Here is a 19,649-nt window from a genome sequence, read left to right as displayed (position 1 = left end):
CATATATTATAAGTATTATAATGTGGACATACAGGTGGATATTGCTTAGCCCATCAAGTCAAAACTAAGAAAAATGCTTAGGCATAGGCCCAGCTCAGTCATATCTAAAGGCAAAAGTAAGCTTTCTTATCCTAAGGCCAGAAAGTGAGTTATATCTAAGAGTCAAGAAACGTTTGATCAAAATATTTTTCCTGCTTCTTTTCATATCTTTATGATTTCATTTGCTTACTTGAGGCAAGAAAATGATCCAGACCATAGACAGATACTTCTGTGAGCTTCATGTGCAGATTTTTAGAGTCTAGAGCATAACAAGGCTGCTAATATAAGCCCTTCCTTTCAGAATGGAAAGAATGCAAGAAGCAGGGTGGTCAAGAAGAAAATAAGACAGTATCGGAAATATTTCAGTTTTCATCTCATCTGGCTCTCTACCAGGTGTCTCACTCTAGCCAAGACTATGCCTCTTCATAGACTTGTAAATTTGACAGAATAAGATTTCCTCCCTAGAATATGCTCATCATATCCAATCTTCTCTTTAGGATCAAGCTGACACTAAGTTGCTGGAAGTAAGAAGTGCCTTTCAAAATGATTCAGATGGTTATTTGAGCAAAATTCTTAACATGCCATAGACTAAGTGGTTAATCTGATTGTTTGGAGATGCTTAGTGCTGCAATCTGACCTGTCCTAGATGGATTCCTTCATTCTCTCTGCCCACATCTTTCTACAACCCCAGGCAATTGCATACATAAATTAAGGGACTGGAACAGAACACCTGACAAGCTATTATAGCTAAACAGAAGTATGTGGAGCAAAGAGGTGAAAGATACTTAAGAGCTCATAGAGAGAAGTCCCATGGGAGAATTCCATTTATAGTCCAGGAAAAGGCTAACCACGTAGAATTGAACATGGAGACTGAGTCTGTTCACTGGGGACAGATACAGCAAGTGGAATATAGGAGGGCAGAGACTGAATCTATATGAAAGATGGACACCAAAAGGAACATTGGAGTTATGATTGTGAAATCAACATGTTTTTGTCTTTGTGCATTTCAGGTTTCTAAGGTCCCAGTTCACTTATATAAACAGCCTTAGGATAAACTTGGAATACTCAGAACAAAGGTGAAATAAAAATCCTTAAACTGGAGGCAGTAGGGGGCCTTTCCTTCTCTTGTAGATGTTGGGTGGAAATTAAAAGAAAAGATAGACTGGGAAGACAGCTCAATGGGTAAAGTATTTACCATGACAATATGAAGACCTCACTTTGATACCTAGAATCTGTGTGGGGGGAAAAAACTTTAAAAAGTTGTACACATCTGTAATCTCTCAGTGCTGAGGAGGTGGAGCCAAACATACTTCTGGAACTTGCTAGCCAGCCAACCTATCCAAATCAGTTATGTTCTAGGACAAGTAAGACCTGTTGGGCTGAGTTTCCTTCACATTGTGTGATGGCATGCCTCTGCATTTTCGGTTGTTAATTCTGTGCCTGCAAAGAGGTAAGTGTTGGCAGAATTTTGGTATCGTCATTTCTATGGACCATTACATGCTTTATAAGTACTTTTCCTTTCACACACGTTAAAAAACATAAAGGTTGACAGCGTCCTATGCCTAGAAGCAATCTAAGAGAGGTATCAGGTGCTGTCATGCTGCTGATTGGTTGTAATAAAGATCTGACAGCCATTAGCTGGGTCAGGAAGTAAAAGGGTGAAACTTAGAGTGAAACTTTCTGGCAGAGAAAATGACACAGGGAGATGCAAGCTGAAACAGGAGAATCAAGGGGACATGGAATAGAACAGACACTGACTAGAGAGTAACAGAAAAGAGCTGGGACACAGGCTAGGAAGTCGGGTGAAAGTCGAAGTAAGTGCGAAACTGCCCTAGCAAAAGGCCTAAGTTTTAAACCATATTAGACAACTCCATGCCATATTTATACCACAGACACATCTATGAAATCCTACAATAAAGGCTCTGTCTCGAAAACCAAGATGGATGGGAACTGAGGAGATGAGCAAATAAGAGCACTGGCTACTCTTCCAGAGGATCTGGGACTGCTTGCCAATGTCAACATGGGATTTACAACCACATGTAACTCTGGGTCCAGAGGATCAAATGTCCCCTCTGGTCTCCATGAATGGTCTGTGCATGTGGTACACAGAAATATAAGCAAGCAAATTACTCATAAAGTAAAAAATAAAATATATTTAAAAAGAAACCCAGTGGATGGCATCTGAGGACACTACCTAAGACTGACCTCTGGTCTTTACATGCATGCACACATGTACTACACACATACACATACATACATACACACACACACACATACACACATACACACATACACACACACACACATACACACATACACACACATACACACATTGAGAGAGATTTGCATATGTACACACATAAATGTATATGTGCTTATATACATATAATAATTATTAATCAAATAGGAAAAATAAATGCAAGAGACACAATCAATACTATGTGTTCTGATTGTAATTCTAAGGGGCTATCATGAGAAGAAAAAGTAAGAAAAGCCGCAAGGTAGAAATGCTTTACTGATAATTTTGAACCCTGGCAGATGCTATGGCTTAGGAAGATTCAGATGCTTCAAACATGTTAAAGGATAAAAGAGAAAAATCAGTAGAGGAGTTTCCAAAATGTCCAACTAATGCCTTTCTCAAGTGCCTTTTTTTTTTTTTTTTTTTTTTTTTTTTTTTTTTTTTGCGGAGGAAAGGATTTATTCAGCTTACATTTCTTTTTTTCTTTTTTTTTTAATTTATTGATATATTTATTTACATTTCAAATGATTTCCCCTTCTCTGGACCCCCACTCCCCGAAAGTCCCATCAATCCCCTTCCCTCCCCCTGTTTTCCCACCCAACCCTTCCCACTTCCCTGTTCTGATTTTGTTCTATACTGCTTCACTGAGTCATTCCAGAGCAAGGGGCCACTCCTCCGTTCTTCTTGTACCTCATTTGATGTGTGAATTATGTTTTGGGTATTCCAGTTTTCTCCGTTAATATCCACTTATTAGTGAGTGCATACCATGATTCATCTTTTAAGTCTGGGTTACCTCACTTAGTATGATGTTCTCCAGCTCCATCCATTTGCCTAAGAATTTCATGAATTCATTGTTTCTTTTTTTTTCTGACTAAATTACACTTCTTTTATTTTTTAATTAGATATATTCTTTTTTTTATTGGATATAATTTTTTATTTACATTTCAAATGATTTCCCCTTTTCTAGCCCCCCACTCCCCGAAAGTCCTGTAAGCCCCCTTCTCTTCCCGTGTCCTCCCACCCACCCCTTCCCACTTCCCCGTTCTGGTTTTGCCGAATACTGCTTCACTGAGTCTTTTCAGAACAAGGGGCCACTCCTCCTTTCTTCTTGTACCTCATTTGATGTGTGGATTATGTTTTGGGTATTCCAGTTTTCTAGGTTAATATCCACTTATTAGTGAGTGCATACCATGATTCACCTTTTGAGTCTGGGTTACCTCACTTAGTATGATGTTCTCTAGCTCCATCCATTTGCCTAAGAATTTCATGAATTCATTGTTTCTAATGGCTGAATAGTACTCCATTGTGTATATATACCACAATTTTTGCATCTACTCTTCTGTTGAGGGATACCTGGGTTCTTTCCAACTTCTGGCAATTATAAATAGGGCTTCTATGAACATAGTGGCACATGTATCCTTATTACATGCTGGGGAATCTTTTGGGTATATGCCCAGGAGTGGTATAGCAGGATCTTCTGGAAGTGAGGTGCCCAGTTTTAGTAGGAACCGCCAGACTGATTTCCAGAGTGGTTATACCAATTTGCAACCCCACCTGCAGTGGAGGAGTATTCCTCTTTCTCCACATCCTCTCCAACACCTGCTGTCTCCTGAATTTTTAATCTTAGCCATTCTGACTGGTGTAAGGTGAAATCTTAGGGTTGTTTTGATTTGCATTTCCCTAATGGCTAATGAAGTTGAGCATTTTTTAAGATGCTTCTCCGCCATCTGAAGTTCTTCAGGTGAGAATTCTTTGTTTAACTCTGTACCCCACTTTTTCATAGGGTTATTTGGTTTTCTGGAATCTAACTTCTTGAGTTCTTTATATATATTGGATATTAGCCCTCTATCTGATGTAGGATTGGTGAAGATCTTTTCCCAATTTGTTGGTTGCCGATTTGTCCTTTTGATGGTGTCCTTTGCCTTACAGAAACTTTGTAATTTTATGAGGTCCCATTTGTCAATTCTTGATCTTAGAGTATATGCTATTGGTGTTCTGTTCAGAAACTTTCTCCCTGTACCGATGTCCTCAAGGGTCTTCCCCAGTTTCTTTTCTATTAGCTTCAGAGTGTCTGGCTTTATGTGGAGGTCCTTGATCCATTTGGATTTGACCTTAGCACAAGGAGACAAGGATGGATCAATTCGCATTCTTCTGCATGCTGACCTCCAGTGGAACCAGCACCATTTGTTGAAAAGGCTATCTTTTTTCCATTGGATGTTTTCAGCCCCTTTGTTGAGGATCAGGTGGCCATAGGTGTGTGGGTTCATTTCTCAATCTTCAATCCTGTTCCATTGATCTGCCTGCCTGTCACTGTACCAATACCATGCAATTTTTAACACTATTTCTCTGTAGTATTGCTTGAGGTCAGGGATACTGATTCCCCTGGATCTAAAAACAGAAGTAGAAACAACTAAAAAATCACAAAGGGAGACAACTTTGCAGATAGAAAACCTTGAGAAGAAATCAGGGGCCATAGATGCAAATATAAACAACAGAATACAAGAGATGGAAGAAAGAATTTCAGATGCCGAAGATACCATAGAAACCATCGACTCAACAGTCAAAGAAAATGCAAAATGCAAAAAGCTTGTATCCCAGGACATCCAGGAAATCCAGGATACAATGGGAAGACCAAACTTAAGGATTATAGGTATAGATGAGAGTGAAGATTTACAACTGAAAGGGCCAGCAAATATCTTTAACAAAATTATGGAAGAAAACTTTCCCAACTTAAAGAGAGAGATACCTATGAATACACAAGAAGCCTACAGAACTCCAAACAGACTGGATCTGAGCAGAAATACCTCTCGCCAATAATAATTAAAACCCCAAATGCACTAAACAAAGAAAGAATATTAAAGGCAGTAAGAGAAAAATGTCAAGTAACATATAAAGGAAGACCTATCAGAATCACACCAGACTTCTTACCAGAGACCAAGAAAGCTAGAAGATCCTGGGCAGATCTCATGCAGACTCTAAGAGAACACAAATGTCAGCCAAGACTACTATACCCAGCAAAACTCTCAATCACAATAGATGGAGAAATCAAGTGCCCTTAAGAAGTGATTTGTTCACACACATCCAGAAGGGTGTGCTAAAGGCAACTGCAAATTCAACAAAAGACTTCTTAGAAGAATCAGCTTGGAAGTCCTCCAAATAAGGCCTGCACAATAGATTTCCCAAGTTAGCACTCCAGGATTCAATGTGTCAGAGTATCATGAATGTGTGTGTGAGCATGAAGGAATTATAGCATCAGAAAATAAAAAGTGATACCATCTAACAAATGGACTGCCACTGAGTCATAATAAAATCAAGGCAACTAATAGTTTCTACATCCTTTGACCATAGAGATCAGCACAGTGCCACAGCCTGATCCACATTATCTGAATCTCAGCAGAAAGCTACCACATCAGTGCATGAAGATGAATGTGGTTGCCTGTGGAGACAAATGGCAGTACCAGCATAAAATAATGATTTTTTTTAATTTCTTTCCAAAGTCTAATAAGCCAATGATATGAATTTTTATCCTAAATTTAGAAGCCGTGGTAGAAAAGGAGAAAAATAAATATATCACTCTAATACAGGATTGAACTTCAATTTGGTTGAATGTAAACCTAGAAGGTTTATTTAAAGAGAAAAATGCATCCTCATGGAGATGAGGGCAAGGGATACATACAAGATGTGGAACAGCCAGAGCGTGGACCAGAAGGGGAATAAAATCTGGAGTGAGATTAAATAAAATCAAAAAAGATAGAAAAATGCAGTTTGTTCTTTAGGGGAAAAATGGATTCTCCATTCCTCCTATTGGTATCCTAATCTCACACTATCCACAAGCATAGTAGTTCAGGAAGTTAAGATTATTACAGAAAACAAAAAAAAAAGGTGTATATTCATGGAACCTTTATAGAGAGTATTTTATACTTAAAATCTTGTCATGGGAGCAAGCTGATCTTGAAGTACAGATTGCTATGTTCTCCATATATATAATTATAACATAGTAAGAAAAGGCTTCCTTCTCAAAATAGCTGTATATCCAATGTTAATATACAACAGTAAATAACCAAGTTTTGACCAAATAACATGTAAAACACAGAGTGCTAATGGAATCATAGGCCAAGTTTTCTTATACTCATTGTGACCATTGAAGAATATTCTCCAAAGTCTTCCTGTTGTTGTGATAAAATACTCTGGCCAAAAAGCAACTTTGGAAAGAAAAGAGTCATTTTTTTTTTAGACATCCATATCATGGTCCCTCATTGAAGGAAATCAGTGGGTTCCTCCTTCACTCTTCCACCCTGTTCCACATTTATTAACTCCTACACACTAAATAGAAGAGAAAAAATAGGATATTGGGGAAAAGAACACAAAATTATCCTTAGACAACTTCCTGTGAATTAGGGGCGCCAAGTTCTTTGGGGCAAGTTTGATCTTTGCCATCATGATATCTAATTTATTTTTCATTTCTTTGCACACAGACTACTTATCAAACAGCAGCCAACAATATCCAACCATTAGAGTCACCAAAAGCATCCCCACCTCTCAGGATTCTCTAGAATTTATGTATCTTCTGAAAAGTTCTTAGAAATCCAAATCTCACAAAAACTATCTGCAGCTGTCAAAATCATGCTCTTGCTAAAGCATGAGGCAAATCATAGCCACCTTTTGTGACTAATACCCTCACACGTGGTATTAAAACAAAAGCACATTCCTATAACAATTTTCTGTGTGTGCATGTGTGTGTGCATTTGTGTGTCTGTATGCATGTGTGTGCTTCTGTGTGTGTGTGTGTGTGTGTGTGTGTGTGTGTGTGTGTTTTAAAGAAACCAAAATCATACAGTTCTCACTACAAGTCAATACTAGAGTCCAAGGAGGAATCTGAAGTAAAAATCATGGAGGAAGGCTGCTTTCTTTCTCACTTTTTGATGCGCTCGGACTCATGCTCAGCCAGCTTCCTTATACACCAGAACTATCTGCCCAGTGAGTAATATTGTATCAATTATCAATTAAATCAGTCCCCTCAGGAACATACACATAGACCAACCTGACAAAGACAATTATTTTATTGAGACTCATTTTTTTCAGTTAATTCTACATTGTATCAAGTTGATAATTAATGTTAACTGGGAGAAAAGATCAAAGTGTGGAATACCATTTCAAATTTCTCTATATGGAGACAGGAAAAGCAATATTCAAACTCTTTCTCCCTGGATAATTACATTTGATGAGTTGTGTCTAAGGCTTTTGAAGCAGTTGTGAACTACTTCAGCAATGCTCAAGTGCCATGCCTATCCAAGAGGAACCTTGGATACTTGAGCCATGCCTATCCAAGGTTCCTCTTGAATTTTACTGGAAAAGGATGGAGTAATATAACTTGGATATGAAGGGATGTCCCAGAATATTCATATGTTCAAAGCTTGGTCCAAAGGTAATGGCAATATTTTAGAAAGTTCTGGAATATTTTGAAGATCTGATTCAGCTGGAAGAAGTGAGTCATTAGGTGTGGGATTTTAGGGGTATCTTTTTCTAATCCCACCCTTTCGTATCTATTATGAGATAACCATTCTCTGCCATAGAGTCATGCAGCCAAGATATGTTGTCCCTCAACTTGACTGTAGACAGAAACTTCAGAATCCATGAGGGAAATAAACCTAAATGGTATAAACCTAAATGGTATATATATATAAAACCTTTTTTTAGAAAATACATTAGGAAGAACTTAACTGAAAAGATTAGTAGCCAAAAACTTGGTTTAACAGTTTAATGGGAGTGAGCTAAATTATAGATGACTTGCTATTACTGTAGTTTCCTGAAACTCTGTGACAATGAGAGATTAGAGACAGGAGGGGAGGGGTAAGGAAGTGGGAGTCATGGGAGAATTCCAAATGAATGAAGAGAAAGATCCAGGCAAGCAGCCAAGATGGGGCTGCAGGAAATGCATTATGTCCAAGGCCTTCAAGTCTAAATTGTGCATAAAATGTTGTTTCTTGTCATTAATCTCCAGGTATGGATCAGGCTCAAAAGACAGAATCACATGTAACCTATTAAGCCTACAGGAACCCAACACGGAGTGACTTTAGGGTCACAGTACAGAATCTAGAATCTTGAGTGAAAATGAACTATTATAATGCATACACTAAAACAGATTTCCAGATCTGCAGGAAATTAACCCCTTTATTTCATATAGGGCAAATCTGATATCACATATCTTGCAAAATAAACAGAGGTCTTTCTGATAATGACAGAGTATGGACATTTTACTTGCTCTAGTGCTCTAGTCCACTACTTTGTAGCAGAGAGTACAAACATCTTTACATTTGTTGGTATAAATGACCTAAAACTTGTGGTTTATCTATTATGATGAGAACAATTTTACTTATATATTGCTATCACCCAAAGGCAGTTTAGTGTTGCTGAGTGTTTAGAGAGAATATTGATTATCTCTTATTGATGAGTCAGGTCTATATCAATTTTTAAAGTTGTATGTGTGTCTGTGTAGGGGTGTAAAATGGATAGGGCTATATGGGCTCATGTATGCTGTCTGTACACATATGGAGGGCTGTATGGGCCCAGTAGGCTCTATTGCCTTCTGCCTTATTCCATTGAGATGAGATTTTTCTCTTAACTTGGAACTAGGCTTGTTCCCAGAAAGCTCCAACAATCTTCCTGCTTCTACTCCACTGTAGCACTGGGGTAATAGGATTTTCTATGGCATGCACATATTTTATTATTCTATTATAAATAGGGTGGCTATGAACATAGTGGAGCATGTATCCTTATCACATGCTGGGGAATCCTGTGGGTATATGCCCAGGAGTGGTATAACAGGGTCCTCCAGTAGTACCATGCCCAGTTTTCTGAGGAACTGCCAGACTTATTTCCAGGGTGGTTTGAATAGCTTGCACTCCCACCAACAGTGGAGGAGTGTTCCTCTTTCTCCACATCCTTGCCAGCACCTGTTTTCTCCTGAGTTTTTGATCTTAGCCATTCTGACTGATGTGAGGTGACATCTCGGAGTTGTTTTGATTTGCATTTTCCTGATGACTAAGAGTGGTGAACATTTCTTTAGGTGCTTCTCAGCCATTCAATATTCCTCAGGTGAAAATTCTTTGCTTAGCTCTGTACCATATTTTTTAAATAGGGTTATTTTGCTCTCTGGAGTATAACTTATTGAGTCCTATGTATATATTGGATATTAGCCCTCTGTCAGATAGGGTAGATAAAAAAAAATTCCCAATTTATTGGTTGTCGTTTTGTCCTATTGACAGTGTCCTTTGCCTTACAGAAACTTTGTAATTTTATGAGGTCCCATTTGTCAATTCTTGATCTTTAGAGCATAAGCTATTGGTGTTCTGTTCAGGAAATTGTACCCTGTGCCCATGTACTCAAGGCTTTTCCCAAGTTTCTTTTCTATTAGTTTCAGTGTGTCTGGTTTAATGTGGAGGTCCTCGATCCTCTTGAACTTGAGCTTAGTACAAGAAGATAAGAATGGATCGATTTGCATTCTTCTGCATGCTAGCCACCAGTTGAACCGGCACCATTTGTTGAAAAGGCTATCTTTATCCACTGGATGATTTTAGCTCCTTTGTCAAAGGTCAAGTGGCCATAGGTGTGTAGATTCATTTCTGGGTCTTCAATTCTATTCCATTGGTCCACTTGTCTGTCACTGTGCAAATACAATGCAGTTTTCAACACTATTGCTCTGTAGTATTGCTTGAAGTCAGCGATACTGATTTCCCCCAGAATTTCTTTTGTTGTTGAGAATAGTTTTAGCCATCCTGGGTTTTTTGTTATTCCAGATGAATTTGAGAATTGCTCTTTCTAACTCTATGAAGAATTGAGTTGGAATTTTGATGGATTGCATTTAATCTGTAGATTGCTTTTGGCAAGATGGACATTTTTACTATATTAATCCTGCCAATCCATGAGCATAGAAGATTTTTCTACATTCCGAGGTCTTCTTCTATTACTTTCTTCAGATACTTGAAGTTCTCCTCATGCAGATCTTTCACTTGTTCAGTTAGAGTCACACCAAGATACTTTATATTGTTTGTGGCTATTGTGAAGGGTGTCAATTCCATAATTTCTTTCTTAGCCTGTTTATTCTTTGAGTATAAGAAGACTACTGATTTCCTTGAGTTAATTTTATATCCGGCCACTTTGCTGAAGTTGTTTTGGTCACTTAATTATACTATCATATCATCTGCAAATAGCGATAATTTGACTTCTTTTCCAGTTTGTATCCCTTTGACCTGTTTTATTGTCTAATTGCTCTAGCTAGAACTTCAAGCACTATATTGAATAAATATGGAGAGAGAGGGCAGCCTTATCTAATCCCTGATTTTAGTGGGATTGCTTTAAGTTTTTCTCCATTGAGTTTGATGTTGATTACTTGTTTGCTGTATATTGCTTTTACTATGTTTAGGTATGGTCCTTGAATTCCTGTTTTTTCCAAGACCTTTAACATGAATTGATGCTAAATTTTGTCAAATGCTTTTTCAGAATCTATGAAATAACCATGTGGTTATTTTCTTTGAGTTTGTTTATGTAGTGGATTACATTGGTGGACTTCCCTATATTTAACCATCCCTGCATCCTTGGGATGAAGCCTACCTGATCATGGTGAATGATCATTTTGATGTATTCTTGCATTCGGTTGGCAAGAGTTTTATTGAGCATTTTTGTATCGATATTCATCAGGCAAATTGGTCTGAAGTTCTCTTTCTTTGTTGGATCTTTGTGTGGTTTTGGTATCAGGAAAATTGTGACTTTATAGAAGGAGTTGGGTAGGGTTCCTTCTGTTTCTATTTTGTGTAATAGTTTGAAGAGTATTGGTGTTAGGTCTTCTTTGAAGTTCTGATAGAATTCTACACTAAAACCACTGGTCCTGAGCTATTTTTGGTTGGAAAACTGTCAATGACAACTTCTATTTCTTTAGGAGTTGTGGGACTGTTTAGATGGCCTATATGATCCTGATTTAACTTTGGTATTTGGTATCAGTTGAGGAAATTATCCATTTCATCCAGATTTTTCCAGTTGTGTTGAGTATAGACTTTTGTAGTAGCATCTCATGATTTTTTTAATTTCCTCAGTTTCTCTTGTTATATCTCCCTTTTCATTTTTGATTTTGTTAATCTGGATACTTTCTCTGTGCCCTCTGGTTAGTCTGGCTAAAGGTTTATCTATCTGGTTGATTTTCTCAAAGAACCAGCTCCTGCTTTTGTTGATTCTTTGTATAGTTTCTTTTGTTTCTAATTGGTTGATTTCAGCCCTGAGCTTAATGATTTCCTGCCTTCTACTCCTCTTTGGTGTATTAGATTCTTTTTGTCGTAGCACATTCAGGTATGCTGTTAAGCTGCTAGTGTATGCTTTCTCCAGCTTCTTTTTGGAGGCCCTCAGAACTATGAGTTTTCCTCATAGTGCTGCTTTCATTGTGTCCCATAAATTTGGTCCTTCGTTTTCATTAAATTCTAAAAAGTCTTTTATTTCTTTCCTTAATTCTTCCTTGACCAAGGTATCATTTAGTAGAGCATTGTTCAGATTCCATGTGTATGTGTGCTCTCTGTAGTTTTTACTGCTATTGAAGACCACCCTTATTCCATAGTGATCTGATAGGAGGAATGGGATTAGTTCAATCTTCTAATATCTGTTGAGGTTTGTTTTGTGACCAATTATATGGTCAGTTTTGGAGAAGGTACCATGAGGTGCTCAGAAGAAGGTATATTCTTTTGATTTAGGATGAAATGTTCAATAGATATGTATTAAATACATTTAGTCCAAAACTTCTGTTAGTTTCACTATGTCTCTGTTTAGTTTGTGTTTCCCTGATCTATCCATTGAGGAGAGTGGGGTGTTGAAGCCACCCACAATTATTGTGTGAGGTGCAATGTGTGCTTTAAGCTTTAGTAAAGTTTCTTTTATGAATGAGGGTGCCCTTATATTTGGAGCATAGATGTTCAGAATTGAGAGGTCTTCTTGGTATATTTTTCCTTTGATGGGTATAAAGTGTCTTTCCATTTCTTTTTGATGACTTTCTGTTGACAGTCTATTTTATTGGATATTAGAATGGCTACTCCAGCTTGTTTCCTGGGATCATTTGCTTGGAAAACTGTTTACTAGCCTTTTCCTCTGAGGTAGTGTTTGTCTTTGACACTGAGGTGCGTTTCCTACATGCAGCCAAATGTTGGGTCCTGTTTATGTATCCAGTCTGTTAGTCTATGTCTTTTTATTTGGGAATTGTGTCCATTGATATTAAGACATATTAAGGAATAGTAATTGCTGCTTCCTGCTCTTTTTGATATAATTTTTATATTTGTGTGGTTATCTTCTTTTGGGTTTGCTGAAATAAAATTAATTTCTTGCTTTTTATAGTGTGTAGTTTCCCTCCTTTTGTTGGTGTTTTCCATTCATTATCCTTTGAAGGGCTGGATTTGTGGAAATATATTGTGTAAATTTGTTTTTGTCATGGAATACCTTGCTTTCTCCATCTATGGTAATGGAGATATTTGCTGGATATAGCAGTCTGGGTTGCCATTTGTGTTCCCTTAGGGTCTGTAGGACATCTGCCCAGACTCTTCTGGCTTTCATAGTCTCTGGTGAGAAGTCTGGTGTAATTCTGATAGGTCTGCCTTTATATGTTACTTGACCTTTTTCCCTTACTGCTTTTAATATTCTTTCTTTGTTTAGTACATTTGGCATATTAATTATTATGTGATGGGAGGAATTTCTTTTCTGGTCAAATCTGCTTGGAGTTCTGTAGCCTTTTTGTATGTTCATGGGCATCTCTGTCTTTAGGCTAGGGACGTTTTCTTCTATAAATTTGTTGAAGACATTACTAGCCCTTTAAATTGGAAATCTTCACTCTCTTCTATACCTATAATCCTTAGGCTTGGTCTTCTCATTTTGTCCTGATTTCCTGGATGCTTTTGGTCAGGATCTTTTCGCATTTTTCATTTTCTTTAACTGTTGTGTTAATGCTTTCTATGGTGTCCTCTGCATCTGAGATTCTCTCTTCTATCTCTTGTATTCTTTTGTTGATGCTTGGATCCATGATTCCTGACTTTATTCCTAGGTTTTCTATGTCCAGAGTTGTTTCCCTTTATGATTTATTTATTGTTTCTACCTACATTTTTAGATCCTTGGTGGTTTTGTTCAATTCCTTCACCTGTTTTATTGTGTTTTCCTATAGTTCATTAAGGGCTTCTCCCTGTTTACTTGTGTTCTCCTGTTTTTCTTTAAGGGAATTATTTATGTCCTTCTTGAAACCTTCTATCAGCATCATGAGCTGTGATTTTTACATCTAAATCTTGCTTTTCTGGTGTATTGGGGGTATCCAGGCCTTGCTGTTGTGGGAGAGTTGGGTTCAGATGGTGCCAAAATGTTTTGATGTCTGTAATCTTCCCACATTTGCCTTTTGCCATCTGGTTATCTCTGGTGCTAGTTAGTCCTGCTGTCAGTGACTGGTGCTTGTCCCTTCTGTGTGCCGGTAACCCTATCTCAGCATCCCTGTGTAGCTGGATTTCCCCTTGTACAGAGTGCTGTGGTGCTGCCCAGCTCCTGGGTACAGGTTGGGCCCTGGCAGACTGAGTCACAAGTAATCTTACACTTGGGTATTCTCTGTTTTCCTGGCTGTAGCAGCCTGCTCAGTTGCAGGAATGAGGGTGGTGGCCTCACCTCTAATTGCAGGACTCCCTGCAGAGCAGATGTCCCCTACCAGACTAGTTGCACAGAAGGCTGTGGCAGGGTTACCCAGCTCCTGGGTGCAGGTGGTGCCCTAGCAGGTTGTGTCCTGAGAGATCTTACACACTTAGGTGTTTCCTGTGTACCTGACTCAGTCACAGGAGCAAAGATGGCCAATATTTTCTTTATTTACATTTCAAATGCTATCCCCTTTTCTCATTTCCCCTCCAAGCCCCCCTATCCCATCCCCCTCCCCCTGCTTAGCAACCCATCCATGCCCACTTCCCTGTCCTGGCATTCCCCTGCACTGGGGCATCAAGCCTTCACAGGACCAAGGGCATCTCCTCTCATTAATGTTTCACAAGTCCATCCTCTGCTACATATGTGGCTGGAGCCATGGGTCCCTCCATGTATAGTCTTTTGTTAGTGGTTAGTCCTTGGGAGCTCTGGGGGTACTGGTTTGTTCATATTCTTGTTACTCCTATGAGGCTGCATACTCCTTCAACTCCCTGGGTCCTTTCTCTAGCTCCTACATTTGGCACCCTGTGCTCAGACCATTAATTGGTTGTGAGCATCCACTTCTATATTTGTCAGGCACTGGCAGAGCCTCTCAGGAGACAGCTATATCAGGCTTTTATTAGCAAACACTTGTTAGCATCCACAATTGTGTCTGCTTTTGGTAACTGTATATGGCACGGATCCTCCCATATACAGGATGGGGAGTCTTTTTTTTTAATTTTTTTATTCAATATAATTTATTTACATTTCAAATGATTTCCCCTTTTCTAGCCCCCCACTCCCCGAAAGTCCTGTAAGCCCCCTTCTCTTCCCCTGTCCTCCCACCCACCCCTTCCCACTTCCCCGTTCTGGTTTTGCCAAATACTGCTTCACTGAGTCTTTCCAGAACCAGGGGCCACTCCTCATTTCTTCTTGTACCTCATTTGATGTGTGGATTATGTTTTGGGTATTCCACTTTTCTAGGTTAATATCCACTTATTAGTGAGTGCATATCATGATTCACTTTTTGAGTCTGGGTTACCTCACTTAGTATGATGTTCTCTAGCTCAGATGGGGAGTCTTTAAATGGCTTTTCCTTCAGTTTCTGCTCCACACTTAGACTCTATATCTCCTGCCATAGGTAATTTGTTCCCCCTTCTAAGGACCAAAGTATCCACATTATTGTTCTTCTTTCTTGAGCTTCATGTGGTCTGTGAATTATATCTTGGGTATTCCCAGCTTCTGGGCTAATATCCACTTATCAGTGAATGCATACCATGTGTGTTCTTTTGTGATTGGGTTACCTCACTTATGATATTTTCCAGTTCCGCCCATTTGCCTAAGAACGGGGAAGTGGGAAGGGGTGGGTGGGAGGGCAGGGGAAGAGAAGGGGGCTTACGGGACTTTCGGGGAGTGGGGGCTAGAAAAGGGGAAATCATTTGAAATGTAAATAAATTATATCGAATAAAAAAGTTAAAAAAAAGAAATTCATGAATTCATTTTTTTCTAATAGCTGAGTCATATATCACTGTGTAAATGTACCACATTTTCTGTATCCATTCCTCTGTTGAGGGACATTTGGGTTCTTTCCGACTTCTGGCTATTATAAATAAGGCTGCTATGAACATAGTGGAGCATGTGTTCTTATTACATGTTGGAGCATTTTTTGGGTATATGCCCAAGAATGGTATAGCTGAGATCACGTGTAGTACTATGTACAATTTTCGGAGGAGCCACCAAACTGATTTCCAGAGTGGTTGTACCAGCTTGTGATCCCACCAACAATAGAGGAGGGTTCTTCTTTCTCCACATCCTCGCCAGCATCTGCTGTCACCTCAAAATTATTCTTTTAGAAACATTATACTCTTAGAAGTCAGCAATAACCCACAAATACTTTCTGGTCTTCTTCCAATTCTTTTTTGATGTATCATTCTTTTGTTAACATAATAACTTTTTTATAACCTCATATATGTCCACAATGTAGTTTGACTTATTCACTGACCTCTGGCTTCTCCCTAAATTCTTCCCAGATTCTACCCATGCCCCACCTCTTCCTAACTTTATGTCCTCTGCTTTTTGGTAAAAAAAAAAAAAAAAAAGAAAGAAAGAAAGAAAGAAAGAAAGAAAGAAAGAAAGAAAGAAAGAAAGAAAGAAAGAAAGAAAGAAAGAAAGAAAGAAAAAAAAGGAAGCAAGAAAGCATTTTAATTATATGATAGTAGAATGTAATCTGAAAAATGGTACCCAATGGATCTTCTCTTTCAGTTTTGGTATGAAGTATATCTGTCCATATCAAGTCTATTTCTGAAAGGTCTAACTCTCAGACATTTTTTCCTTACATTTTTAGTTCCTTCCAACTGTTTTTCACCTCTGCTCTCCCTCTTAACTTTCAACTACAACACCATGGAAGTTTCTATCAGAATTTTTCCCCATGAACCTTAAAGTTGAGAAGCCTTCCAGGATCTGATATTTAGCTAAATGATAGAGAAAACAAAGGTGAACTTCAGACTGTCCAAGATGGGAGAGCATGAAGTTAAACCACTGTTCCCTGGATCATTGTCATTATAGTGATAAATCATAACTAAATATCAGGGCATCTTTAACCACCTAGCAATGGTCAAATAATAGAAAATTGCTCAATCATACAAAGTAATGTCTTCCCAATTGATAAATAATACATTTATTTCCATTGAATCATATATATAAGTGTTGATAATAAAATCTCATCATGGACTTCTTACTTTTCCACAGAACCTGTGTTTGATTACCAGTACCTATGTTAGGTATCTCATGACTACTTATAGCTCCAGAGGATAAAATGCTCTCTTCTGGACTCTAAATGCACATATGCCTGCACAGACACATATATATGCACATAATTTTATATTTCTATTTAGAAATGAAAGAGCAAACTAGAAGAGCAAACTTTGTAAATACACAAAAGAAACAATACAATGGACAGGAACTCACCAAGAATACTATTGTGAATGAATCTGAATGTTATTGGAATGAGTCTGAACATGAGACTTCTCAATGGCTCAGTGCCATGGAAATAACTGCTCAACTATGTCATGTATACACACAATTCCCTTGTCACCCACAGGAGTTATTGGATATAGAAATAAAGGAAATTGCATCTTTCCCCTCTAGGACATAGTGCAGCTTTTACAAGTTAATTTCTCTTCTCCTTCCTTTTTCCAATTACTTTAACCATTTTTAAAAATTTTTAATTAATTTTTTAAAGGTAGCAAAAAAAAGTACTGAATTTCATTGTGACGTTTTCAATATGTGTGCCACTACATTCTGTTCTAATTATCAGTTGTCCAAGCCTCCTGCCCCAAAATAGGCATTTTTAAGCTTTTATGACACATATATTTGATTACCCTCTCTCTTTCTTCACCCATTAAGATTGTTTCCTCTAATCTCATGATTTTCTTTCTAGGTTCATGACCTACTTTGAGACACTTATAAGTAAATGTATAAGCATGTACATGTGAATACACAGAAATACATACAATGAAACATGCCATACTTGTCTTTCTCAGTCTGGCTTACTTAGCTTAATACAGTGTTTCCCCATTTCATTTATTTTTCTGCAAATGCATGATTTCATCTTTCTTTTTTTTAAGTTTATTCTCAATTTTTTAATTTATTTAATTTATTTTCTATATTCTTTGTTTACATTCTAAAAGCCTTCCCCCTTCCCAGTCCCCCCCATCCATATGTTCCATAAGTCCTCTTCTCTTCATCCATTCTCCTGTCTTATCCCCTCTCTGTCCTGGTACTCCCCTACAATGCTGGATCAAGCCTTTCCAGGATTAGAGCCCTCTTCTTCCTTCTTCATGGGAATCATTTGATATGCTAATTGTATCTTCAGTATTCAGAGCTTCAGGGATAATTAATATTCACTTATCAATATTTGCATTCCATGTGTATTCTTTTGTGATTGCATTACCTCATTTAGGATGATATTTTCCAGTTCCATCTATTTGCCTAAAAAATTCATGAATTCATTGTTTTTAATTGCTGAATAGTACTCCACTCTGTATATATACAACATTTTCTGTATCCATTCCTCCATTGAGAGTTATCTGGGTTCTTTCCAGCTTCTGGCTATTATAAATAAGGCTGCTACGAACATAGTGGAGCATGTGTCCTTATTGCATGCTGGGGAATCCTCTGGGTATATGCCCAGGAGAGGTATAGCAGGGTCCTCTGGAAGTGTCATGTACAGTTTTCTTAGGGACCGCCAGAATGATTTCCAGAGTTGTTGTACCATCTTACAATCCCACCAGCAGTGAAGGAGTGTTCTTCTTTCTTCACATCCTCGCCAATGCCTGCTGTCTCCTGAGTTTATAACCTTAGCCATTCTGACTGGTGTGAGGTGAAATCTTAGGGTTGTTTTGATCTGCATTTCCCTAATGGCTAATGATTTTGAGCATTTCTTAAGGTACTTCTCGGCCATCTGAATTTCTTCAGGTGAAAATTCTTTGTTTAGGTCTGTACCCCATTTTTAATAGGGTTATTTGGTTCCCTGGGGTCTAACTTCTTGAGTTCTTTGTACATATTGGATATTAGCCCTCTATCGGATGTAGGGTTGGTGAAGATCTTTTCCCAATTTGTTAGTTGCCGTTTTGTCCTTTTGACAGTGTCCTTTGCCTTACAAAAACCTTGTAATTTTATGAGATCCCATTTGTCAATTCTTGATCTTAGAGCATAAGCTATTGGTGTTCTGTTCAGGAACTTTTCCCATGTGCCTATGTCCTCCAGGGTTTTCCCCTGTTTGTTTTCTATTAGTTTCAGTGTGTCTGGTTTTATGTGGAGGTCCTTGATCCACTGGGAGTTGAGCTTAGTACAAGGAGATAAGAATGGATCAATTCGAATTCTCCTGCTTGCTGACCTCCAGTTGAGCCAGCACCAATTGTTGAAAAGGCTATGTTTTTTCCACTGGATGTTTTCAGCTCCTTTGTCGAAGATCAAGTGACCATAGGTGTGTGGATTCATTTCTGGATCTTCAATTCTATTCCATTGGTCCACTTGCCTGTCCCTATGCCAATAACATGTAATTTTTAACACTATTGCTCTGTAGTATTGCTTGAGGTCTGGGATACTAATACCCCCAGAAGTTCTTTTACTGTTGAGAATAGTTTTAGCTATCCTGGATTTTTTGTTATTTTAGATAAATTTGAGAATTGCTTTTTCCAACTCTGTGAAGAACTGAGTTGGGATTTTGATGGGGATTGCATTGAATCTGTATATTGCTTTTGGCAAGATGGCCATTTTAACTATATTAATCCTGCCAATCCACGAGCATGGCAGATTTTTCCATTTTCTGAGGTCTTCTTCTCCAAAGTTGTCTCACTTTGTGATTTCTTAGTTGTTTCTACTTCTGTTTTTAGATCCTGGACGTTTTTGCTCAGTTCCTTCACTTGCTTGTTTGTGTTTTCCTGTAATTCTTTGAGAGATTTTTGTGTTTCTTCTTTCATGACTTCTACCTGTTGATCAAATTTCTCCTGTACTTTTTAAAGTGACTTTTGCATTTCCTCCTTATTGGCTACTATCATTTGACCCATATTCTTCTGAATTTCTTTAAGTGATTTTTGTGTTTCCCTTGTAAGGGCTTCTAGCTTTTGATTTTTTTTCCTGAATTTCTTTAAGAGATTTATTTATGTCCTTCATGTGTTCTTGTAACAGCATCAGG

This window comes from Apodemus sylvaticus, chromosome 2 (assembly GCF_947179515.1).
Source record: "Apodemus sylvaticus chromosome 2, mApoSyl1.1, whole genome shotgun sequence".
NCBI lineage: Eukaryota > Metazoa > Chordata > Mammalia > Rodentia > Muridae > Apodemus > Apodemus sylvaticus.
The sequence above is the reverse complement of the archived record's forward strand: the minus strand, read 5'-3'. Positions refer to the sequence as shown.